The 9,454-nt window shown below is 35.4% G+C and overlaps 2 long non-coding RNA genes across 2 annotated transcripts; both read left to right on the top strand.

Annotated features, from left to right (window-relative positions):
• Window positions 1–690: 690 nt before the first annotated feature.
• Window positions 691–1,920, top strand: LOC109195877 (uncharacterized). The gene is made up of 4 exons (XR_002057348.1): window positions 691–737; window positions 826–868; window positions 1,332–1,499; window positions 1,706–1,920. It is a non-coding gene; the product is annotated as an uncharacterized LOC109195877 (long non-coding RNA).
• A 190-nt stretch (window positions 1,921–2,110) lies between these two features.
• LOC109195886 (uncharacterized) lies at window positions 2,111–3,351 on the top strand. The gene is made up of 3 exons (XR_002057350.2): window positions 2,111–2,228; window positions 2,599–2,837; window positions 3,247–3,351. It is a non-coding gene; the product is annotated as an uncharacterized LOC109195886 (long non-coding RNA).
• Window positions 3,352–9,454: the final 6,103 nt, after the last annotated feature.

Below are 9,454 nucleotides of genomic sequence, written 5' to 3'. Positions count from 1 at the left end.
GACGTTAGATTTTATCATACTAAAAACAAAAGTTCCCATGTGTTCACTTCGGGAGTGCCATTGCTCTTGTTAACAAGTTCTTCCTCTTAAAACTCATTTAACAGTAGAATACACTAAAAATTAAAGAATTTAATTCCCACAAAATTAGACTGAAAGCACAAAACAAAATCTTTAGGAATTTGTGGCAAAAGAATGAGCAAAATAACTGCAAAATGACTCTGCTTATGCAATTTTTGATGCTTTTCAGTGAAAATGTAGTGAAGCAATGTTAATCCATTTAAACATTCATGATAAAAGCTACTCAAAGCATTCATAAAAGTCAACCAGTGATGCAGCAGGTAAAACAAGTATCAAACAGGCCACCAATTTTCAAATTAAATATATTTCTAAAGATACAATGGATATGAAATTCTCAGATATTGGTAACAGCCCATCACATTCAGCCCTGTATTCTTAAAAAAATGTGTACACTTTGCTTTGGAAAGAAATTGTATTTCCTGTGACCAGTGCAGTAAAGAATAAGGCTACATGTTTTTAGATTTTACTTTCTCTTACTGCCATGGAGCGATTCAGCACAAAGCATTCTCTTTTACTTCCTTAAATCTTATCTATGCTGTTCACATGATCTTTAAATACTCACTGAGCAATAGTAAGACTTTAAACAAGTTTTTCGACAGGTTAGTGCTAAGCAGCATGCACACTTAGAAACATCTGAAGTACGTGGAGTTAAAATAGTGGTAAGAACAATCTATATCCACTTTACTTATCCACTCCAAAATATGGGTGAATGAGCTAATAATTACACTGTTGTTCATCTTTTCTTAGTTGTAACTCATGGATTATACGGTGATCATCTTTCTGCTGATAGGTTGGTGCCTCTTTTTGATTAATTCTGTTTGTATTTTTGTTTGTTCTGAACAATTACAGCTCCAGAAACCTGTATATACTCGTGGATTTTTGTATAAAAAACAGTTTTTGTAAAACAAAAAACAGTTGTGAATGTTGTTCTCCTGTAGAGTGTGTTTTATTTAGGTTAAGATTTTGTCACTGAACAAAAAGTATTTTCCCTCTTTTGGTAAATGGGTAAGCATGAATACAAAAGAAAAGATGAAAGCTATAAATTCATAATAATATCTATATATTAACAATATGAATCAATAATATCACCTTGCAAAGAGATTTTTGATTTACTTTATTTGATTGTTTGTTTGTTTTTTTGCTTAAAAGTTGGTGCCAAACAAAAATGTCTCAAAGGAGAACAAAGTTCTGTGAAACCTTACAGTAATGTCAAACTGAACACTACCAAAATAAAAGACAATGCTTTGTTTCAGGAGCGCTGGTTAATGGTACATTTAGTCAAACTCATCAGTACTACTATGTGAGCACCTCACTGAACTGGACGGAGGCACAGAGCCACTGCAGAGATGCCTACACTGACCTGGCCACCATAGAAAGCACAGCTGACGTTGATGCTGTCAGAAGCATTGCAACAAACACAAGTAAGCTCTTAACACTAGTATTATATATGTAACATATATGACTATACATATAAAACAAACTCCCAACAGCTTGAGAAATGTAAATGGGTTACATAAAACTGAAAATGATATATTTTGGGGTTGTTAAAGAAGAACAACAATTCCCATTTGTGGTTACTTTTGCATTGAAAAGTCTCATTTTTATTTAATGAACATCTTTTGAACAGGCAAGGCATGGATAGGTCTCTATGATGACCTGGAAAACAGTTGGAGATGGTCCCTAAATGACAGCAGCTTTTACGGTCAAGGAGAGACAACATTTAGAAACTGGTACACTAATCAGTCCGACAATCTTAATGGACAGCAATACTGTGTGGCACTGTTAAGTGGGAGTCCATACAATGGTACATGGGATGACCGTGACTGTGACGAAGTGCTAAACTTTGTGTGCTATAATGGTAAGTTTATAAGAATTAAAAATATATAATATTTGTGATGGTTTGCACATTAAGAAATGTTTTTCCCCCACAATTATGATAGAATCTATAATTAGATCACTTTTTTTCTCAATGAACACAACACATATTAGAGATTTTACAGATTTCCATTTTGACATGTTGTATTTCTTCTTTTCTTCCATATATTTCCAGGTACAGTAAATGGTCAAGAATCTTTTGTTAAAGTTAATTTGCTTATGAACTGGACTGAAGCTCAGAGTTTCTGCAGGGAGAATTATGTTGATCTACCCAGGTACAGGATTCATCCATCCCTATTGACGACTACAAGAAGTAATATTAGTTTCTAAGATTATGAAGTCAGAAAATAAGATGCAGACACGATGATCTTTTCGTTCATTTCAATGAAAGTTGCACTACAGATTGCATGATGTCTCTTTACCTTCAAGACGTAAATGTTGAAATTATTATAGTTAATTTATCATAAAACGTTTAACTTTCAGTGTGTCACTAATTCCTTGAATTGTCACAAGAGGTATTATGTTTCTGAAATAACATATTAAGATACATAAGTGATAAACAATAAGTGTGTGAAACTATCTGTTAGATGCTTAGATGTCTATTGTTTAAACTCTGTATTCAAAGTCCTGCATGCCTTCTTGCAGTATACGAAATCAGACAGAAAATGACAAGGTCACGGTCACAGCAAATGGAAGCTTTGTGTGGATTGGTCTGTATCGAGAAAAGGTGTGGTCTGATGGGAGTGACTCTCTCTTTCGATTCTGGGCCACTGGGCAACCAAACTCTGGAAATGAGCAGTGTGTTGCTGCAGATTTCAGTGACTCGGGACGATGGTTGGATGAATTGTGCTCTAACAACTTTCCATCCATCTGTTTTACGACAAGTAATAGATCTCATTTTTACTCTCACATCCTACATAGATGTTCAGTTTTGCATAAAACATTTTAAAAATGTACTTATTGTTGTTACTTTTTGTTTATGCGAAGCCAAGATCCCAGCTAAATATAGTGAAAATACAGGATACAGGTTTTATTATATAAGATTATATAACAACACAGGCAGTAGCCACGTCTTAAATTATTATTAATGAGGAATATCATCTGCTGTGAGTATGCAACAGAGAAGAACTTAAGTACAAGTGTAAATTAAAAACTGATTTAAAAGTGTATTTTCACTTAAATGGTTATGTCAGTTAATACATCAAAGAATTGCTTACTTTTTACTGCATTGTCTTTGAAATCATTAATGGGCAAAATAAATGTGGTGACTTACTATGATTTCTGTCATGACAGTAACGTTCAGTCTAACGGCACAAACTGAAACCAGCATCACTCTGCAGTGGAATAAAGTCAACAACAATGTCAGCTTTGTTCTCCAGTTTAATGGTACAGAGACAAGCATCAGTGCACCAGCTGGAAATGGACCAGTGAATCAAACAGTCTCATCTCTCACTGCTGGAACTCAATACACATTCACTCTCTACTCTGTGTTTGAGAACGTCAGAAGCAGTGGAGTCAGCATTACTGCAGTCACTGGTAAGTTAATCAATTGATTTAAACTGCAGTACAATGTTTTCACAAACTACTGATAATAATTCAAGAGTATAATTTTTTACTGTTTGTAACTAGTGAGAAATCAATTTTGAAGAATTTTTGAAACTTACTTTATTTTCTCATTTTCCATTTAGCTCCTTCAAATGCACAAAACCTCATATCATCAGGACAAAATGAAACCAGCATCACTCTGCAGTGGAATAAAGTCAACAACAATGTCAGCTTTGTTCTCCAGTTTAATGGTACAGAGACAAGCATCAGTGCACCAGCTGGAAATGGACCAGTGAATCAAACAGTCTCATCTCTCACTGCTGGAACTCAATACACATTCACTCTCTACTCTGTGTTTGAGAACGTCAGAAGCAGTGGAGTCAGCATTACTGCAGTCACTGGTCAGTTAATCAATTGATTTAAACTGCAATACAATGTTTTCACAAACTACTGAGAATAATTCAAGAGTATAATTTTTTACTGTTTGTAACTAGTGAGAAATCAATTTTGAAGAATTTTTGAAACTTACTTTATTTTCTCATTTTTCCATTTAGCTCCTTCAAATGCACAAAACCTCATATCATCAGGACAAAATGAAACCAGCATCACTCTGCAGTGGAATAAAGTCAACAACAATGTCAGCTTTGTTCTCCAGTTTAATGGTACAGAGACAAGCATCAGTGCACCAGCTGGAAATGGACCAGTGAATCAAACAGTCTCATCTCTCACTGCTGGAACTCGATACACATTCACTCTCTACTCTGTGTTTGAGAACATCAGAAGCAGTGGAGTCAGCATTACTGCAGTCACTGGTCAGTTAATCAATTGATTTAAACTGCAATACAATGTTTTCACAAACTACTGATAATAATTCAAGAGTTTACTTTTTTACTGTTTTTAACTAGTGAGAAATCAATTTTGAAGAATTTTTGAAACTTACTTTATTTTTCTCATTTTTCCATTTAGCTCCTTCAAATGCACAAAACCTCATATCATCAGGACAAAATGAAACCAGCATCACTCTGCAGTGGAATAAAGTCAACAACAATGTCAGCTTTGTTCTCCAGTTTAATGGTACAGAGACAAGCATCAGTGCACCAGCTGGAAATGGACCAGTGAATCAAACAGTCTCATCTCTCACTGCTGGAACTCGATACACATTCACTCTCTACTCTGTGTTTGAGAACGTCAGAAGCAGTGGAGTCAGCATTACTGCAGTCACTGGTCAGTTAATCAATTGATTTAAACTGCAATACAATGTTTTCACAAACTACTGAGAATAATTCAAGAGTATAATTTTTTACTGTTTGTAACTAGTGAGAAATCAATTTTGAAGAATTTTTGAAACTTACTTTATTTTCTCATTTTTCCATTTAGCTCCTTCAAATGCACAAAACCTCATATCATCAGGACAAAATGAAACCAGCATCACTCTGCAGTGGAATAAAGTCAACAACAATGTCAGCTTTGTTCTCCAGTTTAATGGTACAGAGACAAGCATCAGTGCACCAGCTGGAAATGGACCAGTGAATCAAACAGTCTCATCTCTCACTGCTGGAACTCAATACACATTCACTCTCTACTCTGTGTTTGAGAACGTCAGAAGCAGTGGAGTCAGCATTACTGCAGTCACTGGTCAGTTAATCAATTGATTTAAACTGCAATACAATGTTTTCACAAACTACTGATAATAATTCAAGAGTTTACTTTTTTACTGTTTTTAACTAGTGAGAAATCAATTTTGAAGAATTTTTGAAACTTACTTTATTTTTCTCATTTTTCCATTTAGCTCCTTCAAATGCACAAAACCTCATATCATCAGGACAAATGAAACCAGCATCACTCTGCAGTGGAATAAAGTCAACAACAATGTCAGCTTTGTTCTCCAGTTTAATGGTACAGAGACAAGCATCAGTGCACCAGCTGGAAATGGACCAGTGAATCAAACAGTCTCATCTCTCACTGCTGGAACTCGATACACATTCACTCTCTACTCTGTGTTTGAGAACGTCAGAAGCAGTGGAGTCAGCATTACTGCAGTCACTGGTCAGTTAATCAATTGATTTAAACTGCAATACAATGTTTTCACAAACTACTGATAATAATTCAAGAGTTTACTTTTTTACTGTTTTTAACTAGTGAGAAATCAATTTTGAAGAATTTTTGAAACTTACTTTATTTTCTCATTTTTCCATTAGCTCCTTCAAATGCACAAAACCTCATATCATCAGGACAAAATGAAACCAGCATCACTCTGCAGTGGAATAAAGTCAACAACAATGTCAGCTTTGTTCTCCAGTTTAATGGTACAGAGACAAGCATCAGTGCCCAGCTGGAAATGGACCAGTGAATCAAACAGTCTCATCTCTCACTGCTGGAACTCAATACACATTCACTCTCTACTCTGTGTTTGAGAACGTCAGAAGCAGTGGAGTCAGCATTACTGCAGTCACTGGTCAGTTAATCAATTGATTTAAACTGCAATACAATGTTTTCACAAACTACTGATAATAATTCAAGATTACTTTTTTACTGTTTTTAACTAGTGAGAAATCAATTTTGAAGAATTTTTGAAACTTACTTTATTTTTCTCATTTTTCCATTTAGCTCCTTCAAATGCACAAAACCTCATATCATCAGGACAAAATGAAACCAGCATCACTCTGCAGTGGAATAAAGTCAACAACAATGTCAGCTTTGTTCTCCAGTTTAATGGTACAGAGACAAGCATCAGTGCCCCAGCTGGAAATGGAACAGTGAATCAAACAGTCTCATCTCTCACTGCTGGAACTCAATACACATTCACTCTCTACTCTGTGTTTGAGAACGTCAGAAGCAGTGGAGTCAGCATTACTGCAGTCACTGGTCAGTTAATCAATTGATTTAAACTGCAATACAATGTTTTCACAAACTACTGATAATAATTCAAGAGTTTACTTTTTTACTGTTTTAACTAGTGAGAAATCAATTTTGAAGAATTTTTGAAACTTACTTTATTTTCTCATTTTTCCATTTAGCTCCTTCAAATGCACAAAACCTCATATCATCAGGACAAAATGAAACCAGCATCACTCTGCAGTGGAATAAAGTCAACAACAATGTCAGCTTTGTTCTCCAGTTTAATGGTACAGAGACAAGCATCAGTGCCCAGCTGGAAATGGACCAGTGAATCAAACAGTCTCATCTCTCACTGCTGGAACTCAATACACATTCACTCTCTACTCTGTGTTTGAGAACGTCAGAAGCAGTGGAGTCAGCATTACTGCAGTCACTGGTCAGTTAATCAATTGATTTAAACTGCAATACAATGTTTTCACAAACTACTGAGAATAATTCAAGAATATACTTTTTTACTGTTTTTAACTAGTGAGAAATCAATTTTGAAGAATTTTTGAAACTTACTTTATTTTCTCATTTTTCCATTTAGCTCCTTCAAATGCACAAAACCTCATATCATCAGGACAAAATGAAACCAGCATCACTCTGCAGTGGAATAAAGTCAACAACAATGTCAGCTTTGTTCTCCAGTTAATGGTACAGAGACAAGCATCAGTGCCCAGCTGGAAATGGACCAGTGAATCAAACAGTCTCATCTCTCACTGCTGGAACTCAATACACATTCACTCTCTACTCTGTGTTTGAGAACGTCAGAAGCAGTGGAGTCAGCATTACTGCAGTCACTGGTCAGTTAATCAATTGATTTAAACTGCAATACAATGTTTTCACAAACTACTGAGAATAATTCAAGAGTATACATTTTTACTGTTTTTAACTAGTGAGAAATCAATTTTGAAGAATTTTTGAAACTTACTTTATTTTCTCATTTTTCCATTTAGCTCCTTCAAATGCACAAAACCTCATATCATCAGGACAAAATGAAACCAGCATCACTCTGCAGTGGAATAAAGTCAACAACAATGTCAGCTTTGTTCTCCAGTTTAATGGTACAGAGACAAGCATCAGTGCACCAGCTGGAAATGGACCAGTGAATCAAACAGTCTCATCTCTCACTGCTGGAACTCAATACACATTCACTCTCTACTCTGTGTTTGAGAACGTCAGAAGCAGTGGAGTCAGCATTACTGCAGTCACTGGTCAGTTAATCAATTGATTTAAACTGCAATACAATGTTTTCACAAACTACTGAGAATAATTCAAGAGTATAATTTTTACTGTTTTAACTAGTGAGAAATCAATTTGAAGAATTTTGAAACTTACTTTATTTTCTCATTTTTCCATTTAGCTCCTTCAAATGCACAAAACCTCATATCATCAGGACAAAATGAAACCAGCATCACTCTGCAGTGGAATAAAGTCAACAACAATGTCAGCTTTGTTCTCCAGTTTAATGGTACAGAGACAAGCATCAGTGCCCAGCTGGAAATGGACCAGTGAATCAAACAGTCTCATCTCTCACTGCTGGAACTCAATACACATTCACTCTCTACTCTGTGTTTGAGAACGTCAGAAGCAGTGGAGTCAGCATTACTGCAGTCACTGGTCAGTTAATCAATTGATTTAAACTGCAATACAATGTTTTCACAAACTACTGAGAATAATTCAAGAGTATATTTTTTACTGTTTTAACTAGTGAGAAATCAATTTTGAAGAATTTTGAAACTTACTTTATTTCTCATTTTTCCATTTAGCTCCTTCAAATGCACAAAACCTCATATCATCAGGACAAAATGAAACCAGCATCACTCTGCAGTGGAATAAAGTCAACAACAATGTCAGCTTTGTTCTCCAGTTTAATGGTACAGAGACAAGCATCAGTGCACCAGCTGGAAATGGACCAGTGAATCAACAGTCTCATCTCTCACTGCTGGAACTCATACACATTCACTCTCTACTCTGTGTTTGAGAACGTCAGAAGCAGTGGAGTCAGCATTACTGCAGTCACTGGTCAGTTAATCAATTGATTTAAACTGCAATACAATGTTTTCACAAACTACTGAAATAATTCAAGAGTATACTTTTTACTGTTTTAACTAGTGAGAAATCAATTTTGAAGAATTTTTGAAACTTACTTATTTTCTCATTTTTCCATTTAGCTCCTTCAAATGCACAAAACCTCATATCATCAGGACAAAATGAAACCAGCATCACTCTGCAGTGGAATAAAGTCAACAACAATGTCAGCTTTGTTCTCCAGTTTAATGGTACAGAGACAAGCATCAGTGCACCAGCTGGAAATGGACCAGTGAATCAAACAGTCTCATCTCTCACTGCTGGAACTCATACACATTCACTCTCTACTCTGTGTTTGAGAACGTCAGAAGCAGTGGAGTCAGCATTACTGCAGTCACTGGTCAGTTAATCAATTGATTTAAACTGCAATACAATGTTTTCACAAACTACTGAGAATAATTCAAGAGTATACATTTTTACTGTTTTTAACTAGTGAGAAATCAATTTTGAAGAATTTTGAAACTTACTTTATTTTCTCATTTTTCCATTTAGCTCCTTCAAATGCACAAAACCTCATATCATCAGGACAAAATGAAACCAGCATCACTCTGCAGTGGAATAAAGTCAACAACAATGTCAGCTTTGTTCTCCAGTTTAATGGTACAGAGACAAGCATCAGTGCACCAGCTGGAAATGGACCAGTGAATCAAACAGTCTCATCTCTCACTGCTGGAACTCAATACACATTCACTCTCTACTCTGTGTTTGAGAACGTCAGAAGCAGTGGAGTCAGCATTACTGCAGTCACTGGTCAGTTAATCAATTGATTTAAACTGCAATACAATGTTTTCACAAACTACTGAAATAATTCAAGAGTATACTTTTTACTGTTTTTAACTAGTGAGAAATCAATTTTGAAGAATTTTTGAAACTTACTTTATTTTCTCATTTTTCCATTTAGCTCCTTCAAATGCACAAAACCTCATATCATCAGGACAAAATGAAACCAGCATCACTCTGCAGTGGAATAAAGTCAACAACAATG

Source organism: Oreochromis niloticus, linkage group LG3 (assembly GCF_001858045.2).
Source record: "Oreochromis niloticus isolate F11D_XX linkage group LG3, O_niloticus_UMD_NMBU, whole genome shotgun sequence".
Lineage (NCBI taxonomy): Eukaryota > Metazoa > Chordata > Actinopteri > Cichliformes > Cichlidae > Oreochromis > Oreochromis niloticus.
The sequence above is the reverse complement of the archived record's forward strand: the minus strand, read 5'-3'. Positions and strand labels throughout refer to the sequence as shown.